This window comes from Dermacentor silvarum, chromosome 9 (assembly GCF_013339745.2).
Source record: "Dermacentor silvarum isolate Dsil-2018 chromosome 9, BIME_Dsil_1.4, whole genome shotgun sequence".
NCBI classification, from domain to species: domain Eukaryota; kingdom Metazoa; phylum Arthropoda; class Arachnida; order Ixodida; family Ixodidae; genus Dermacentor; species Dermacentor silvarum.
Window position 1 is genome coordinate 149560731 of NC_051162.1, and position 18414 is coordinate 149579144.

Sequence of the window (18414 nt, forward strand, 5' to 3'; positions counted from 1 at the left end):
TCATGCCAGTTTTTCGTTCATGAAGACCACGCTCGCCTTACCTGTGTTCTGTTAGCAGTTGTGTACATCTGTTGTTTAATCAAGGAACGCTGGTGCCACCTGTAAAGACATGCAGTGAGACATGTGGAGAGGGGCATGGATGGCTAGACGGCGGCAGAGGTTCATATTGCTTTGATGCTTCATAATGGTGGCATATCCGACAAGTAACGGACTTTAGTTCCTGCTAATCGTTAAATAAATTTTGAATCTTTTTAACACGTTCTTCATGGTACTGATGGCTAACACCTCTCATCTCATTGTAAATGCCCTCGCCTTTCTTTGTTCTACAAATCTATCATTGAAACCCAGTTGTAAATTATGTAAGTTATATGTATCATATTGATGTTAGGCCTAAGGCAGGCTGTCTGAGAATGTGCGGCTATAAAAGGTAGTTTACCCAAGATTACCTGTGCATAAGATGGTCACACTCTAGCATGGTCTATAATAAGTTTAGCACACTAATTATAGCAATAAAAAGGGGGAAATTAAGATGTATACAATGGCATTAAAGTTGTGTATGAACATGAATAGTGTGTTAGAGGGTGGTGGCACATGCTGCTGCCCCGTTTCATAAGGTAATAAACTCATGATCGTCATCACAACTTAACTGCAGCGTGCACAAAAAAAAATGCTTTTTCTTAACTGCCGTGTTTGATATGGTTAGTGTGAGACTCTTGACTGAAGTAACACATAGTGAATCATAACTAGAGGCCGGATCTTTAGGCAATAAAAAAGCGCGTTTTAGGCGCCAAAAATAGGCGGACAAAGCAACGTTTTAGGCCTCCAAAAATGTAAATATAGGCACAATAAATTTTTACATAAAAGCAAATAATTTCAAACGAAGACGTGCACGACCTGTATCTACGACATGAAAACAAGAAATGTTATTGTTTATGATGGCACAAAGGCGCCAACAGTGGAACAATGCCATACAATTGTCCCATAAAACTGCTGGACTAATGACGATCATTTGGCGTAATTCAACAAGCACACTGCTCATATCCATGTTCAATGGCCACTGTAGTCGAGCGTTGCATAAAGTGAAACAAGCATGAAAAAGAATACTTGAAAGCTGGGAATACTGATTAAAAAAAGCGCTACTTTATGTCTGCCTGACGCAATTAAATTAAGACACAACAAAAACAGATAAATAATAAATGCAAGAAAGACTACAATTTATTAAGAAATTTATATGTTCTTACATGAGGACTGTTAGGCACAACTCTGGCAATTTTTTCATATACAATCACATTATTGGAATTGTACACTTCCGCCCATGTGAAGTGCGCGTGTTTGAAGAAATCTGTTTGGAGAGCACGCGGAACGTAGTCTAAGAATCACTGTGAAGATTGTGGAAACAATAGCAAACTACCACCACCTCCACATTTCTGGATTCAAAATTGGTCCTCTTGTCACTGAGAATGATCTTGTACGCTGAGAAGGAACGCCCGACGGCAGTGAACACCTTAAGAAGTAAATTACAAACAAATCAAAAACCGCGTGCACATCACATTTTTCTTTCTTCTTTTGATCTTCTCTTTTCCTCTGACGGCTCTCCACGGTTTCGCATTCGCCAATCGCGGCGCGTCCCATGTCACTGCTGCTAGTGGTTGTTTTCCGAGAGTTGGTTGAAATAGATGACTAGGTTGAACCCCATAAAGTTCCGAGCAGTCAATGTTGCCCGGTAACATGAATAACGGTCTATAAATGCACTCGAAAGCGAAACTTGAGGCTAAATAGTGTTCATATAGGTGCCGATATTGAAAACAGGCATTTATAGGCATTTAGGCACCAATGCCAAAATAGGCATTTATAGGCACTAAAAAAACACTATAAAAGCCCTTCTTAACCTCTAATTCATGCTCATATATCAAAGTGGGGTGATAGGAGCGCAAGGAACAAAAAAGGCATTTGCCTAAAATCCGGTCTCTAATCATAACTTACGCTTACTTCATTCTGTTCAGTCATTTGAAATGTTGCCTTTTGTAATGATGTTCAAAAGTAATGGGTGCCAGTAAGAGGCATTCGGAAAGCCGTTAGATATTTTATGCTCTGCACTTTACTGCAGAGTTGAGCATTTGGTATTTACATTGTTCACTTGCAGTTCTGCTTCAGCTTTCTCTTTCACTCTCTCACTTTTTTTTTTTACTTCAATCATAAAGTTGCTTATATAGCACTCCACTGGATGTTACAGGATGGAATAATGCAGAAACTGAGCGTGAAGTTTACCTCAAGAGAACTAAGAATTGGGTGAGTTGGCGCTGATTCAAATAAACAGGGCAGAAGGTGAGAAAATAGGACCAAGACAAAAACGAAGGGCAGACAGTTAGCTTTGTGTTAGTGCAAAAGGTTGCCAATCCTGCGCAGTTGGAAATGCATGCCGGCGTGTGATGCTGGCAATATGCGGGAAAGTCGTATTCTGTTTTCATGCTGCACAAGAAAGCAGTGCTTATAAAAATGCGTATGTGCTGCCACCTAGTGGTGCAGGGGTGACGTGAATGACCACTGCGGGTGAGGTACGTGCGTGTATTTGGTATGTGCCTGGTCAGACTGCCTCGCTGGGATGGGAGGGTGGATGCGCTACTGAGATGCAAAGACACTGTTTTTGGCATTTGCATGCAGCAAAAGAAACGGTGTTTTTCCAGGTAGTGCCATGTGCAATGGGAATAACCTTTAGCGAGATCCGCGAATTCAGTCTATGCGAGCTGACCTTTCTGTGGGCTAAATACAAAGTGTTCGCAGCGAGAAGATGGAAGCGATTGCAAAAGAATTAGATGTGGATGTTGTGAAGTGTTGAGGCCAGCTGCTATCTAGAAGCCAGTCTTAAACTGTACAAAAAAAAAAAGAAACATATTTGACAAAGAATGAAATGCAGCAGTGTGCTTCTGTTTTGCCAGTGCTGGTATTGATGAATTTCTTATTTTTTTTTTACTTGCATAGCAGGCATGTACACGGCAGTGTTAACGCGACATCGAGGCCGCTGACATATCCCAGGCCGTTTGTTTACATGTGCTCGGCGGCTATCACGTGTGCGAGCACGTCATCTGCTTCGGTGGGATAAATGTCATGAAAACAATATGTAATGCCAAGTCGCTGGAGAAGTGCGCGAGTACAACTGTGGTTACATACAATGAAAAAGAAGAAAGAAGGAAGTCTTGATGCCATTCGTCATGCAGAGCTGTTTTGGTGTCAGCACAAGGGGATAGGACGGCAAGGTTTAATGAATGCATTCGCCGTTAGCATGCCATCAGGCCATCTTTTTTGACCCTTTTGCTGTTGCATGACTGGTGTGTGTGCACGTTTTCGTTAATAAACCACCGATGATTTGCAAATGCTCTCTTGCAAAGGAGTTTTTCTTTTGCCTTCTCATTCTTTATTTAGTTGTGTGGATCGTGTGTGGTGCAGCAGCATCTGCCCAGCATCTGCCCAGTGGTGATGCCACTGCAAGCTCTTTAACATGAAAACTTTAGGGAACACACCAGTTTTCAAGGAGGCCATAAATGTTTAGAAGAATGGCAGAAAAGGAAACAAAATGTAGGAAAATCTTGGCACTTTACAGCACCTCTACATCATCAACGATGAGCATCTGCCTGTATCGCCTATCTCGTTTCACCACGCTGCTAGTTTAAGACGGCTTCGTGCATAGTGGTGCAGCCTGGCAAGGGTGCGATGGTCGAGGGAAAAGGTTCTGGAGCGCATGCAGAAAAATGGACAGGGCGTGTGCGCCAAGTGTGGCAAAGGAGGCAGCTGCTTTCTATTTAAAACAAAACACGCAGACTGCAGTGATCCCTATGACTCGTAAGCTCGTTTACTTTGATGGCTATTTGTACCGCTGCGACAGCCACTCACTTAGAGCTATTTGCTGCATGTGACTCCCTGTGCATTAGCACATTGCACATACGTAGGCATTCTTTTGCTCTTTATCTGGATTGCTCGTAGCATGAGTACCCACAGGGATCACATTCTGGTATGAGGAAAAATTGTGCCCGTGTTGGGCATTTAATCTTGACGCGTTTCTTTTTTTTCTGTCCTTCCGGCATCAGGCCCAGCTTGAGCCGTGCGCATTGTCTGGCACAAAGCCTACACACTGAGCAGTTTGCCCCTGCTAGCCTGGATTCGGGCTCTGCATTTTTGTGTGCGCGCGTGTGTCGAATTGCACTCTTGTTACAATTGTTGCAGGGTGCATCCAAGGCCATTGTGGCTTTATTTTCTTTTTCTTCTTTTTTTTGTGTTTGTCTCCAACTCGTGTCAATTTAGTAGTTAACACTGAGGCACTTTGACACAGCGATAAAGCACACCAAGTTCCATGCCTGTGTCCTACTCTGTAGTTATAAGATATTCAGAATCCAGAGAGCTGCGACATGGTCGGATGTTCAGTTATTGTCGATTAAAGATCACTGTTTTTTTTTTTTAAACCCGCGAAGTGTCGCTGTTCTGCTGGAGGTTGCTTGCGAACCTGCAGAGACAGAAATTCACCGCATGCCTTCAAGAAAAAATGTGATCTTGGTTGTTGCTGTTATGCAAATGCTGTAGCATGGCCCTTAAGCTGCCATAGCATTTCTTTTCTGTTTTTGCGTCATTTGCTTTGTAACGAGATATTTTACTTGGGACCTAAACGTGTTTTTGCAGCGCTAGCTTTGCTGTTGCACTGGGACATTGTAATGCACTGCAGCTCGCTTGCTCAGCGATCCGTCACATCACTATTGTCCGCAGGCTTCCCGCGATTGCTTAGCTGCAAGGTGGCTGTGCTATTGCAAATGCATTAACATTCAACATGCACTTTGCGCCTCATCTTCTTTTTGAACTGCACTGTGACTCATACATCACAGGATGTCTATGAATCATGGTGTTTCTCATTCTTTTCCCGTGCTATTTTTATAGCACTGAAAACATTTGTGTCCCTTTAGCATGACAGGCTTTTTTTTTTTTTCTTACTGTGACACTTAAGGAATTCTGAGACTGCTACATGTCTGGTGCACTGTATTGCAGCTGCTTAGGGTTGTTTATGAAACACCGTTTCTCGGCGATCAGACCTCGAAGAAGGATAGTTCTTTTGGTTTTCTGCGGGAGTAGTCATAATGGCGTCGTAGATGCGAAGCTTTTCGGTGGGAGAATGTCTTTTTTTTTTTTTTTTCTTTGTGTTTTGATCTGTGCTGTGGAGAACAAGTGCAGCGCATTTCTGAACCTAGCATCGCGATTTTTGTTTTGCTTGCTTTGCGGTGTTACTTATGTAGCGCATTAAACGTCGTGCACTGAAACGTTTTGACATTTCTACAAAGTGTGGGCTTTTCGCGGTGCCGTGTGACGCTAAACGTTTGAAGACTGCAACATGTGCACTGCAGCCAAGTAATAATGTTTACGGAACTTTGTTATTCAAAGGTTAAGAAGCGAGATTTTCAGCCTTGCTGTAAGACAGCCGTTATGATTGCATAGAATATTAAGTTGAAATTTAGCGCGCATCTTTCTTTAGTTGCATAGTGGTGACGTGCAGCTTGTCCCGGAATCCACTGGTTTTGTCTTGTTTTGTTTTCGTTTCTTCGGCTTGCTGTTTGCTCTGTCAGTCATGTGTTTCCCATTTAGCACGTAAAAAATTGACATTGCTTTTGCGCGATGAGCTTTTCCATTGTAGCTTAAATGTCAGACTTTCGGAGAACTTGCTGAATTCAGTGCCTTGAGTCTTCCTTGTTTTCCATATATTACTTTTTGCAAGAAATTTTTTTTCTTCTGGTTTATTGTTAGGTTCTGAGCCAGACGAGGAATCCTTTGTTTAACTGTATGATATTCCAAACAGCCATGCCGCTGCGATCACATACTTACTGAGGAGTGCATGTGCCGTGGAACTATGGGTGAAGTCAGAAAGGCTTTGCAAGATGTTTCTGGGTGAAAAGCGGCTGGAAAAAAATTCTTTTTGTAAAAGACAATAGGGATAGTGTACTCAACATTCTTTGTGACCCTTTATGCGCAGTACCTCCACACTTGGAATGTATCAGGGACATGGAATAATAACCTGTAAAGAGATGTTAAAGAATTGAAGTAGTATAGGCGTGTTTGTTAGCTTACTTTAGCTATTAATGTGAAGGCATTGGCTAGTTACTTATTCATATCTAGACCGGGAACAGCGCTGTATATTGTGAACATGTGACTGATCCTTGCTCCTCTTTTTCAGTTTTCACGTTTTTATGCCTTTGACGATGCATGCCAGCATATTTAAGTATTTGTCTGTCACTAAAATAAATCAGTTGTCAGTCAGCGCAACCTTTCAGTTTCTATGCGCCATGGCTTTTGTCTGTGCCTTCAGCGCATTTCCAACCTGAACTGCTTTAGGTAGTGTACAAAGTGTTCAATATAATTTCAAATAAAATCAGGGTAACACTTGACATCAATGAGCCCACAGAACAGGCTTACTTACAACAGATTACATCTACATCGTCAATAAGGTAATTGAGAAGCCTGTGGAATGTAACCAACCCCTCTCTGTGACTTTCATTGAAAAGGCAGTCACTAGAGACATGAGGAGCCATGGAGACACTGCGCAGTCAAGGAGTGGTGGAAGCGTGTGTGGCAATCTTAAGAATTACGGTAATTGTAACGTTTTTGTAAGTATTTCTTAAGGTTGCCACATATGCTTCCTCTACTCCTTGACTACGCAGTGTCTCCATGACTCATTAAGAAATACTTGCAAGAACTTAACAGTTAACATAATTCTTAACAAGGAAAGCTTAAGATTGCCAGATAAAATGGGTTCCAGGCAGAGGGTTGAACCGAAACTTTTTCCGCTCCGGTTTTCATTCCTGTTCAGCGAAAACAATTCAGTTCCATCAACTCTGGAGCGAAAAAAATAACGGCTCAAACCGGTTTGAGCCAGTTCGTGTTCGTTCGCATACCAATGAATAATTACAGGCAAACAGCCTAAATTTATCTTGTACAAAACTCAACGGCACTCCTAAGCTGTCCAATATAACTTAAAAACAGGCACACATGCTTTTCTTCAGGCCAGCAGTACACGTAGACACACACACACACACACACACAAAGTATGCAGATCCTGTGCAGTTATTGCATTCCATGTGAAGCGAATCTGATCAATAAAGGCTATAGTACAACTAAATGGTGCATACAATTTTGTTTAAAACATCGACTCTGTGATGTCGCGAGGGGCAAGGTGGTGCAAGAATGTCTTTAAGGAAAGGCTGGCCATGAGATGTGTATGCACAGAGAAGTAGGACACATGCATATGTAAATATATTTAAGCATTCTATACCCCTTGTGTCACAGTGACAAATGCTTATTCTGAAGGAATGGCCAAGAATATGCCTGAATGAACATAACCCAGTGGCACAAACTCAATCGGTGAAAAACGGACAGTACAAATATATAACAAGTGTAAGCAAACCAAGGAAGCCAACAGAAATCATTTGGAGGTATGTGCGCTTTAGAGATATACTTGAAGGCTTTATGTGATGATTTATCATTTTAGTACGCGAAACAGGTGAGTTCATTGGCACTAGTTTGTCGGCTAAAATTCTGTAATAAATAAGCAGGAGCATCTCGTGGCATTACAGTTGCCCAGGAAAGCCGTGTAGGTCAATTATAGGTAATGACTTTTTCCAATAAGAGATTCAAAAGAGCTGACATAATGTATACAAGATTTGTTTTTGTGATCTAATGTTTTATTACATAGCGCGCAGGTGCGTTCAATGTAGCAATTTTTTCAGACAACATTCTGCGCTGATATGCAAGCCGGTTTAATCGGCGAGACAGCGCCGAAGCCAGGTGAAGTGAGCCAAAGTGCGTAGAACGGGCACACTCTCCGACGCCTGCGAAGCAGGCACTTCTTTTTTTTTTTTTTCCAGAAATGGCTGAGTTCTGATTCCGAGGGGCTAGGCACGTTCAGAGATCGCTGTTTGAGGTGCCACACCAGGAAGCATGTTGACATGTTCTACCTCGTGATAGGAGCGCTGAACCCTTACCCAGCACTGTTCCAAGATTATAAGCAGGCCGTCTGCAACCATCTGTCCTTCAAGTTTCTAGCGTTAGAGAAGACGGCAATGGAAGCCATAGCAGAGAAAGAGAATCCTGGACTTTTTCCTGCAGTATACCTCTGAGCAACCTCTTTGCGCTTTGTTAAGCTGTCCAGACCTAATTCCTCTCCCCTTTCCTCTCGGATGGTCACCACTTACCAAGAGGGTAGGCCGTGCACGTTTCTTTATTTAAGCATTTCCGACGACAACTCGGGATAGTAGTCGAAGAGAGCTCTGGTTTAAAAACCATATTGTGGAAGCAGACGTCAGAAACTATGAGTAATTTTATCATACCAACTCCACTTAATATACCAATGTGATGAAAAGCATCTGCCCTGCTAGGAAGCGCTCCTTAAGGAAGAATTATTGGATCGTCACCAATTTTAAGCGTTCACGAGTGTATTACTAGCATGCCTGCCTCCGGACGCAGTACACTGAAAACCATACTAACAGTGCTTCCGCTTCTAAAATCATGGGAAGATAGTTTACGTTTACAAACTAGGTAGGGCATAAGTGTTGTGCAGGCAATGCATGGATGAAAGGGTCCAGAGAAGCTGGCCCATCTGAACCAAAAATGCTTCATTTTTTATTGCAGTTTCGCTACAAATCGAAAGGACGACAATGTAACGTTCCGGTTTAGTTCCGCACAAAAATAATGCTCTTTTCTGGTTGTCGGTTCAGTTCCGGTTCGATACCCTGGTGCCAGGCTAGGATTTACGACCTCTGCAATGCTGTTCACTCCATTAAAGATAAGGTTTAAGGGTGAACAGCAGGCCACGTAATGCGTAGGATGGATAACCAGTGGACCATTAGAGTTACAGAATGGATACCAAGAGAAGGGAAGCGCAGTCGAGGACGGCAGAAAACTAGGTGGGGTGATGAAGTTAGGAAATTTGCCCACGCAAGTTGGAATCAGCTAGCGCAAGACAGGGTTAATTGGAGATCACAGGGAGAGGCCTTCGTCCTGCAGTGGACATAAATATAGGCTGATGATGATGAACCTGGCACAGGGACAAGGGTTCACGATTGGTAGTCAAGGATTGGTTGTTGCAGGAGACCGAAGTCACAAGATAAATTTCCAGAAAAAAAAAATGGTTAGAACACGTATGGCAGGGACTCTCAAGTCAAGAAGGGCAGCTTGCCGATATCCCTGAAAAGAACATTATACAATCAATGCATTATATCAGGTACTAACTTGTGGAGCTGGCAGTTGGAGGATAACAAAGAAGTTTCAGAAGAAGCTGATGGCAACACAAGCGATGAAATGGGAAACAGTAGCTGCAACATCAAATGACAGGAAAACGGCAGTATGTATAAGAGAGAAAATAAGGGTAGCCGATGCTCCAATTGAGGTTAAGAGGAAGAATTGCAGTTGGGGATGTCACGTGATGCTTAGAGTGCATGACTGGTGGCCTAGTGGAGTAACAAGAAAAGGTGCTAAGTGAAGGAAAAAATTCAGCCTGTGATTGTGGTGGATTAAGTGGCACGAAGAGGTTAAAAGAAATTCCGGTGTTTTTACGTAGCACACCCGTAGTCTGATTGAGGCATGCCGTAGTGGGGGGACTCCGGATATTTTTGACCACTGGGCGTTCTGTTAAGGTGCGCAAGCCCAATGCATGGTACGCGAGCATTTTCACCATTCTTTAGAAAATTTAGCGATATTTAAAATGCCTCAAGCCAATTTTTAAGCACTACTATTGCTTCACCGCTCTCTTCCTTTGTCTTAACGTTAGGCCTAAAATTTTTCGTTTCACTGCTCTGTGTGGTCCCTAAATTGTTCTTGATCTTCTTTAATTTCCAAGTTTCTGCCCCATATGTTAGCACCTGTAGAGTGCAATGATTGTACACTGTTTTCAGCGACAGTGGTAAGCATCCAGTCAGGTATGGATCAGAGAGTAAACAGGCATAGCTGATATTCTAGCTGACATTAAGAGAAAGAAATGGAGCTGGGCAGGCCAGTGTAGGAATGGATAACCGGTGGACCATTAGAATTACAGAATGGGTACCAAGAGAAGGGAAGTGCAGTCGAGGATGGAAAAAAACTAGGTGGGGTGATGAAGTTTGGAAATTTGCAGGCGCAAGTTGGAATCGGCTAGCGCAAGGACAGGGTTAATTGGGGATCGCAGGGAGAGGCCTTCATCCTGCAGTGAACATAGATATAGGCTGATGATGATGATGTGTAAAAAGAAACAATCTTTTGTAGACACATTTATGAAAAGAGATCTACAGCAGCCTTTCCTACTTAATTTTTTTTGGCGTCCTTAACTGTGCAGCTTACTGTGTTGTACTATGCATGGCCAATGTTTTGCAGTGCCTTCTTTAGAAAATTTTGTGATATTTAGAATGCCTCAAGCCAACAGAGAGAGAAAGTATTTTGAAGCACTACTATTGCTTCACAGGCGCCGAGTGGGTGGCTTTCACACTCATAAAATTATATGATGACTGATTGGGCTGTTATGGACACATCTGAAATTTGTGCCATTTGTGACATTGCCGAGCAATTTGCATGCAAGGCAGACCTCCTGCACTCTCTAACAACACAGAGGCATGCTTGCCTAGTCACTCACAAGTGCCTTGTTACCGCATGTGTGCTCGATTTCCTAGCTTTCCTAACCTCCGTATCGCTGCAAAACAAGCTGTGTAGGCTGCAGATTATTGCGACGATGATTGAAGTGACTTCAGAAGAATGAACGGCAGCTGGCTTCTTCTTCCCACACACCTGCGCGATGGCGACGTCGCCGTGCTCATGTTTACAACCTCAAATGACATCTATAGTGAGTCATGAATCTGCAGAATTATTCCTTAAGAGGAAGATTATTTTTTAAAAATGAGGAAGTTTGGGCTTCTTTTTGCTAAAGCTTCTTTGTAAAAGGGGAATCTTAAACTCTGCTCGCCTGAGACCAAAATAACACGTCACTTCTGTTGACACTTAGTGAGGTGCTTCGGCCTCAGTAAGTCGTTTGAGTTCGCTGCTTGCAGCTTTTAGCTGTACGAGCATTACCAGAGGGATCAGTCGGTGCCTAGATTCCTTTGGGTAAAGCTGCAAGTTTCTGTGATCAGCTGTGTATATAATGAAAAAGGTTGACCACAAGCTTTTTGCTTGGTGTTTGTTTATGAGGGATATCGCATGAGGGGTGAGCATAGAAAGGGCGTACGATATAAACAAGTCTGCTTCCTTGATAGCAGTTTGGAAGCGCAGGAGATGGTGAATGATTGCTATTTCGATCGGAAGGTCATCATTCCAGTCCCAGAAAGGTACGCAGAAAGACTGCAAAGTGCACTGGCATGGGTGGGATGATGGCGTTTGGATGACTTGTGCAGAGTCATTCCATTGCCTTCTATTTATATTGTCTGTGTATGTTGAAAAGCAGGGAAACTTGACTGAGAGGCTAATGAGCATCGATTCAAATTGTTTAGATTGTGATGCAACATACAGAGGGGGGGGGGGGGGGGTGCAGCACAAATTTAGCGCAGTTAAGATCAGTCTGCTATCATTGCAGTGCTTGTCTCTGCGGGCTTCTTCTTTCGCATTCTGTTTATATTGCATGCGACGGTTTCACAGACTGCATGCGGTACTATATTCTCGGTGCACTTTAACGTAAGTATGCAAATTGTGCAATAGATACTTTTTTGTGATTGTATTTGTCCAACAGCTGTTAGTTATTAAGCCCTATTGGTCCCAGTACAAAAAAACTATTGTGCCTCTAGGCGACAAAGGTGTCACCTATTGGACCTTATTGGTTCTGATACAAATCTATTGGTACCAATACATACTCTATTGGTCCTCTAAGTGACAAATCATCATCATCGACAAATAAATATCACCTATTGGACCCTATTGGTATCAATAGAATCCAATTAAATTTTATAGAGTTCCAATACGTTTCCAATAGAACCTATAAGACCCCTCTACCGGACCAGTTCAAAATTCTATTGGTATGTTTGAAGCTGATGATGAACCGATCTAAAGCTTATGATTGTTTTCTTGGTGGTTTCTTACAGGGACACAAGGCAGCTGTGTGATGCGCACATCTACCTGCGGTACCGGTCATCGTCGCGCAAACTCGCCATCATCTCCTCATCATTTGTGCACAATCATCAAAGCCAGGCCGGCAATGGCTGCTTTCACCGGAAGCAGTCTGTCACCGAGCGCATTGGCAAGCCTGTGAGTCTTTCTTTACTTTATTTATCCGTTCTTTTGCACATTTTAGAGGCTCTGACTGACATGCTGTCATCTGGTCTGTATAATGAAGCATCTCGAAAGCTTTACACGTAGTCTGCTCTGCACCTTTGAGGGTAGTTCCTATTTTAATGATGCTTTTACAATGGCAGTTGTATCTGTCACCTCGTCAAGAACTTGTGGTTTGGTCTGGTTTGTCTGGTGATTGTGCTTGCACTGTGGAACACGTTTTAAGTAGTATTCGTGTAGCTAGCGGTCACAATAGCATGCATATTTGAAAATGTGCCGACATTCACAACTCAGGTACAAGTTGCACTCTGTTAGGAGCACAATACACCTAAGTGTCTATGAATGTATTCAACATGTACAGTTGATTCTTAAAGGGAACACCAATTTAGCATTCAACCTTACATTACTTTAATTCTTGACATTCTTAAACTAAAATTATTTGTGGTTGATATAATGTATTAAGTAGGGGACATATTGATAAAAGATAAGTGGGGTTGCCACCTTGTCTAATCTGAGCAGTAATTGGTGCTGGTATTCTAATTAGGTGCTTTCTTTAACAGGGGTCATGTACCTTTGTATATGCTTGTTCATTGTCCACCGAACGCTGTCTTTTAATATGACTCACGTTGGTGACACGAGGTAGTGAGGCTTCCAGTGTTGTGTGCCTGGAAAGAAGCTTAGAGCACTGGCCTGGCAAATTTTGCCATTAGATGGCATCACAAGTAGTGTTAATAGGTTGCTTTGAAGGAATTTCATTTGTGAAAGGATAGAATGAATGTGAGTCATAAATGTAAACATTAGGAACAGAGCAGCTGTTAGCATGTGCTTCACGGGGCTTGAGAATAATTATTGCGATTGCATCCACTGCTGGCTGCATAGCTTGCAGGATATCGCAGTGACTCATCTTTTTCAAGGAAAGTATGATAGTGAGTCATAGATAACACATTAACTGTTGACATGTTCTCACCTTGCTTGAAAATGACTATTATAGAGACCTCTGCCAGTTACGTAATTTGGAGAATGTGGAACTGACTCAGCTTTTTTTGTTTTTTGTTGTTCATATGCATGTGGAAAATACCGTCGCAGTTCCATGAATTGAGCCGTCAAGATAGCTTATGCTATGAGAGAGCGTTTCTTTTTTTTTATTTGTGGATTTCCATACCCAGCACTACTAAATGCTTACAACTGCCACGTACCACATGAGCATTTTTTTATTAATGTTCAAGTACTGGCTAAGAACAACGATAATCCGATTGGACACATCATGGACACTGCCATTAGCTTGGCAGAATGCCTTGCAGGAAAGCTAGCTTTACAATTATCAAAAGAGATCTCTCAAGCCACAGCTTGCCAGTAGCACCCGTAGGTCGGCAGAATAAGTGGATACTCACTCGTATGCACTCACCAATATTTTAGCCAGCTATGCATTCACTCACTTACACTCGTGTGTACTCAGAATCGTAGGCACTCCCTCACATTTTTACTCGATCATACTCGCCAGCACTCACTCGTGTTGATAGTCGCTTCAGTTCGCACTTGCTGGCACCCGCTCGCGCTCATACTCGCGACCATTCAAACTCGCCAGCACTCACTCACCAGCACTCACATAATCACGTCCGCTCAAACCCTTCCTTTTTTCACTCACTAACGCTCAATCTCGTGCCTGTGAAATGAGTGTACAATGAAAGTGGGAGTCAGTGCATTAGGGATTAAGTATGCCGACCTATAGTAGCGCTGTGCAATTTGTTCTCCCCGTCACCTCAGGTGCCCCCCCCCCCCCGTTTGTGCTATGTCGGCGGGATATAAGTAAAATAGGCTACTGCTGCTGCTGATGATAGCCGACAACTGGCAATCTTTACAGAGGGACGGCCGCCGCAAGTTCGTCCGTGCCGGCGACCGCATGGGCAAGCTCACTCGCCCCATACTTCCCGCACCGCCCTTCGAGCACATGGTCACAGGCTCCAACGAACTCACCATCATTCCGCTCGGCGGTGCCGGCCTGGGCCACCCCGACCTGCCGCCTCCGCTCATGCTGCGCAATCATCACGCGGAGGACCATGCCATGTGCCCCCAGGCCCACCCCGCGCTGATGTCGCCTGCGCAGCTGTTGCTGCCGCCGGCGCTTCGCTCGCCGGACAACAACCTCATGCTGTTTCCTCGGGGACCGATGAAGATGGACGTGCCGGTCATGGATGGCTTCTGCCGCGACGTCAAACGCCTCCGCGAGGACGCTGCTGGCATGGTGAGTTTCTCTTAAGGCGCGGGGATTCTGTGGGACAAGTAAACCTCTGTAGAACTGAAAAAACTGGTCAGGCTTGTGCTGACTCATGGTTGTAATGCACTGCGGATGAAAGCCAGTAGATAAGGGCAAAGTGACGTAGCCACTGGCTTGCGACTCGATTAATTTCGGAAAAGCAAGAGAAAAGAAGCGCACATATGTGCATGAGCAATAGCGCAAAACCATTCCACTCTGTTTTTATTCCAAATCCAGATTTGGAATAAAAACGGAGTGGAATAGTTTTACGCTATGGCAATCCAGGACACATCCAGATGGGCTGTGAATTTATGGGCACAAAAGGACTTGTTGCAGGGAAAGTTGGTGCAGTTTATACTATGCATTCTTTTAATGGCACAAAAAGGTATTTTCGAGTTAACAGGAAAAGGAGAACGTTGCACTGCATCAATTTAAGAAATGTGTTCAAGACATTGTTCTCAGAATTCTAAATTTCAAAAATGATTTGTTGTCTCATCATCTTCACACTGCGGTCGTGTTGTTCCATTCAGGTATACGACAGTTTGATATGGTTCACTGTTTGCTTTTGCATCCGTGTTGTAATCTTCAGTTTAGCTAGTCATCATTTGCTTTTGCAGCTATTTTTCTAGGAGGACATGCTTTAGTTAAGTGGTGCACCATTCTCTGGTTCCTTTTACTTTGTGGGCCTCTGAACTTTAAAAGAACTAGTCTATCTCATCCTATTTTATACGCATTCTTAGCTAGGTCATGATAAATAATAGGTCAGGATTAAGGTAATAAAAGAAATGTTGCCTGTTTCATCATCACAGTGGGGTTTCATTATGGAACTTCCGATCACAGATAATTTTATCACTTCAGTGTTAAATTGTGGGCACAAGCTGCTTGCCAAGAGTGGATGGATGCCTCTGTGTGTACCATTTTTTGGGGAAAAAAACAATTTTGATCACAGATGCCTGTGTGCTCCCTTTTTGCCTTTGGACCTTAACATCCGAAGGGGCATTGCAACTTAAAAAAAAAGATGCGAAATGTGTCTGCTGCAGGCTAGCATGCTCGGTACTCGCTAGCTAGGGTCTAAAGAGACACCTAGCTCGTCCCCGTTCCGTGACGCACGCTAGGAGTTGCTGTGGCAGGTTTGCCGACTCACCGGAAAGGCGTAGGGAGGGCTCCAGCTGCAGTATCAACGAAGGGGGTTTATTTCCTGATATGTACAGTAGGGTTGTACGAGCCAGGGATTACGGCAATAGGGCGACTGCACAAAACCCCACAGCTTCCAATATCGGTCCAAGGCGCCACCCAATCTCGGAAGCCATGGCGTATTCGTCCTCCACCAGGTGGCGCCACCACCCTGTCACACTGGGAACTTGATTTTAGACCTGCTGGAGGCACTTAGAAGCAATGATGATTCAAGAAATTTGGCAAATAGGCACAATGTTTATCTTGTTCATAATAAACGACTATGAAAAGTGGCTTGCATTTTCCAAATTTAAAGGAGAGTGTGGGTGGCTTTTTGGGGGCAAAATTGTAGCCTCTGTACTGCACGGACAAAAGTAATATTTGCCTTGGGCATTCACGGGAGTGTCGTCTAGTCATTAAGCAGGTTTTTCTTTTCTCCATAAAAAAAAAAGAAAAAAAAACATGCAGGGTTTTTTTTAACAAGACTGAATGCAACAACATTCGGGGACACCCATCTTTCTTTCATACCTTCGGTTTTCAAGGCCATTGCATGACCTGCACTGATTTCTTTATGTCTTCATTCTTATGATTATATAAAAATGTTTTCTATAATGTGACTAATGTTAGCTAAAAATTTTTTTGTTTCTTAAATACAATCTTCTTAACACCAGCTCTGTAAATCTCTGTACACACAGGGGACACTCAAGGAGAGCTTTCATGTGCAAGAGAAGTCTGGTGAAATCAGTGTCTGTTTCAGAATTCCTCCGTACGGCTACAAGGTTGGTCTGGCTTCACATTGTAAATAGAACAGCGGGCGCCGAGCTCTCTTACTGTGAAGTCAGTGATTTGACCTCATTGGCTGGGAATTGTATTCTCGATTGGATGTACAGTGATGTTGACTTTGTTGCGCCCTGGTGGGTTCGAAATTGAAAGAGCAAAGAGGACGCGGAACACTTATTGGTAGTTACAGTTGTTCCCCGACGTTTAAAGATAAAAGTGCGAGTTAAAAGTGGGTGGTAAGATAGATTGGCCGTGGCTATAGGAAATACCTCGCTCAAGGCAGACACCTTAACTATTCCGTGCCTTAATAAATAGCCTCATCAGCACTTGGCTCTGCAGGGTGGTCTTGATCCATGCGTATAGACCAAGCACAATGTTGCTAGAAGCAGAGGTGCGGAACTGCTATCCTGAAATTCGATTGATTCTGAAATCATTCAGTTTTTTGGAAGCCCAGGATGGAATGGGGATAAAATTGTGCTTGTTTTGATTGGAATTAAATGGGAATGTAGTGGCTTTGTTTTTTGCGACTTCTCCTTTACTTTGTAGTAGTAGGAGTTTATCGTAATAAGGACAAAAGGGAGGAAGGAAATGAAGGGTCGTGGGCATCATAACTGTCACACTTACCAACGGACACCTGGACTGTTCCGGGGCCATGGACCCTGGAAGGACCATGTGGCATGCACAGGCACATAGATTTATTCAGGCATTCCTGCCATACTGTGAGGAACAAAAAAAAGAAAGCGCCAAATTGTCAAGGCTGTTACCTCGTGACACCTAGCCAGAATTAAGTCAAAGGAATGTTAACACATACTCATTGCTGGAATGGAATTGGCTCGGACATTCGACTCTGTATAATTCGAAGGAATGTAAATAGGCCACCATATTGTTTTGTCAAATGGAATGAGAAATAAATTGACATCCCCACTCCACAAACCTTGACTGGAAGACCGTCTGTAAATGCTGAGTGCCCCTTCTACTGTGCAGTGGCTCAGGGTTGGTATAATGCAACTATTCTTTTCATTCTTGCACTTCATCATCATTCTGAGTAGCGCTTCACCTACATTATCACCAGGATTGGCCGGTCCTGAGCGGTGGTTGATACGAAATTATGGTTTATCCCTCTTTCGTAGAAATCGGTAGAACACGAAAGTGAAACGTGTCTTCACAGAAGCTGTTGCATGTTTGCTTCGTGAACTCACAGTCCGCTTCAGCGAAAGGCACATGATTTGTGGGTTGGCGACAGTGTTGCAGGTTTGCTTGGCGTGCGGCGTCCAGCTGCCGAGTCGCTTCGGCGACGGTACGAGCATTTTGGTCTGACTCTGTAGTGTTTTGGGCAGCCAGTTGAGTTGCGACGCATTCAGCTTTAGGAATGCGAGTGGCAGATTTTGCAGTGTGCGCCGCAAACGCGTTCTGCTTCATCCGGGCGTGTCTCTCGCCGGCCCAAAGCGAGATTCGCCGGTCGGCGCCGTTGCTTTTCTGCACCGCTTAGTGCAGCAGTTTTCTTAGTTGTTACCATCGCAAGCGAAGCAGTAGGAGGCGTGTGAGCACTGCTGATACATGTTTAAGCTGCACTCCGTAGGCGACGAGCTGCCACAGGCTAATCCGACGTGCAAGACAAACCATGTGGGGAAAGTGCCAACACCAGGCTATACCGCATTGGAGTCTCCGCTGCGCTGTGACTACCATAGCGCTCCTTGTCGGTGCTTATTAGTGCGACAATGTAGTAATTCACTTCACCGCTCCTAGATGGCAGTGCCATCCCGGTCGACAAAAGTCCCTGGTGTCCTTAGCTATTGCCTGAGAGACGTGAAGGCAAAAGCCCTGTAAAGCGAACTGTAATCCACCTTAATCCTCCTGTATCCACCCTAATCCCCCTTAATCCACCCTAATCCAATCACTAATCAATCATTAATTACTTGGCTAATCATTAATCATTCCTTATACATGGCTGGACATGA

The 18414-nt window shown here is 43.7% G+C and overlaps 1 pseudogene; it reads left to right on the plus strand.

Annotated features, from left to right (window-relative positions):
* LOC119464542 (uncharacterized) overlaps positions 1–18414 on the plus strand; it is a 50002-nt pseudogene that overhangs the window by 17194 nt on the left and 14394 nt on the right.